Source organism: Euprymna scolopes, chromosome 46, assembly GCF_053919585.1.
Source record: "Euprymna scolopes isolate OS-2025 chromosome 46, ASM5391958v1, whole genome shotgun sequence".
Lineage (NCBI taxonomy): Eukaryota > Metazoa > Mollusca > Cephalopoda > Sepiida > Sepiolidae > Euprymna > Euprymna scolopes.
The window spans coordinates 108,430,312-108,432,799 of record NC_136527.1 but is presented as its reverse complement, the minus strand read 5'-3'; positions in this window follow the sequence as shown (position 1 = coordinate 108,432,799).

Below are 2,488 nucleotides of genomic sequence, written 5' to 3'. Positions count from 1 at the left end.
ACCCATCTCAGAGGCAGTTTTGTCGGGGAGGTCATTTATAAATATTAGGAACAATAGAGGTCCAAGGATAGACTCCTGAGGCACTCCCGCATTTATATCATATTGTTTAAATGTACGACCGTCGAGGACAACCTGGATTTTTCTCTTATCTAATCGTATTGAGGCGGTGATTGAGGCTGAAGGCGACTACATTGAATAAATGTCAGCTCTACTACAAAACCAAGTTATCTAAATTGATTTTTTCAGTAAAAGTTTGAAATAAAGCTGTAGTGTTATCATCTTTAGGGCGACAATTTTATCATTCCACTCAGTATACTATGAGCAATGTTTTGAGTACTATATATTCTGAATACTATATATTCTGAGTACAACATATTTTGAGTACAATATATTTTGAGTAAAAAATATTTTGAGTACAATATATTCTGAGTGAAAATATTTTGAGTACAATGTATTTTGAGTACAATATATTTTGAGTACAAATATTTTGAGTACAATATATTTTGAGTACAATATATTCTGAGTACAATATATTTTGAGTACAATATATTTTGAGTACAATATATTTTGAGTATAATATATTTTGAGTACAATATATTTTGAGTAAAAAATATTTTGAGTACAATATATTCTGAGTGAAAATATTTTGAGTACAATGTATTTTGAGTACAATATATTCTGAGTACAATATATTTTGAGTACAATATATTTTGAGTACAATATATTTTGAGTATAATATATTTTGAGTAAAATATATTTTGAGTAAAATATATTTTGAGTAAAATATATTTTGAGTAAAATATATTTTGAGTAAAAAATATTTTGAGTACAATATATTTTGAGTAAAAAATATTTTGAGTACAATGTATTTTGAGTACAATATATTCTGAGTACAATATATTTTGAGTACAATATATTCTGAGTAAAAAATATTTTGAGTACAATGTATTTTGAGTACAATATATTCTGAGTACAATATATTTTGAGTAAAAAATATTTTGAGTACAATATATTTTGAGTAAAAAATATTTTGAGTACAATATATTCTGAGTACAATATATTTTGAGTAAAATATATTCTGAGTACAATATATTTTGAATAAAATATATTTTGAGTTCAATATATTTTGAGTAAAATATATTTTGAGTAAAAAATATTTTGAGTACAATATATTTTGAGTACAATATATTTTGAATAAAATATATTTTGAATAAAATATATTTTGAGTACAATATATTTTGAGTAAAAAATATTTTGAGTACAATATATTTTGAGTACAATATATTTTGAATAAAATATATTTTGAATAAAATATATTTTGAGTTCAATATATTTTGAGTAAAATATATTTTGAGTAAAAAATATTTTGAGTACAATATATTCTGAGTACAATATATTTTGAGTAAAATATATTCTGAGTACAATATATTTTGAATAAAATATATTTTGAGTACAATATATTTTGAGTAAAATATATTTTGAGTAAAAAATATTTTGAGTACAATATATTTTGAGTACAATATATTTTGAATAAAATATATTTTGAATAAAATATATTTTGAGTACAATATATTTTGAGTAAAATATATTTTGAGTAAAAAATATTTTGAGTACAATATATTTTGAGTACAATATATTTTGAGTAAAAAATATTTTGAGTACAATATATTTTGAGTACAATATATTCTGAGTACAATATATTTTGAGTAAAATATATTTTGAGTAAAATATATTTTGAGTAAAATATATTTTGAGTAAAAAATATTTTGAGTACAATATATTTTGAGTACAATATATTTTGAATAAAATATATTTTGAGTACAATATATTTTGAGTACAATATATTTTGAGAACAACATATTTTGAGTACAATATATTCTGAGTAAAATATATTCTGAGTACAATATATTTTATGAACAATACTTTCTTAGAGCAATATATTATGATAGAAATGAGGCAGGAGCGTTCATCTTCGTAAAAGTACCTTTCTAGGGTATCATTCATGCCCGCTTACTCGAATACATACAGCGCCTAGTACCCCGAATTGTCACTTCTTTGTTACTGGCTATGCTCATGAGAAATTGGAAGCGGTTGTTTTTGCTTGTATTGTGTTATGAGATTGTTATGCAGGGCTAACGGGTTCATTCTATCTGGTTTTGTATTTAAACAGAGCCCACTTTTACTAGATAGATAACCTTCACGATGGTTGAAGAATTCAACTACCTCTTGCATGCCTAAACTCCAGAATATCAGAAGAGTGCTAAGAAATGTTATCGTTTGTTCAAAGGTGAAATGACAAGACAGAGCCGTTCATTTTACTATGGTATTATATAATTTTTTTTCCCTAAATATATCCAGCGCCTAATATGGCCAAGTTTTAGTTGACAAGGTTAATGACAAATTAGAAGCAGGTGTTTTGCTGTTCAGGGCCAACGGGTATCCGTATGTACAGTTAGATTTTTTTTATCAGGACACTTCTTTTTAGATG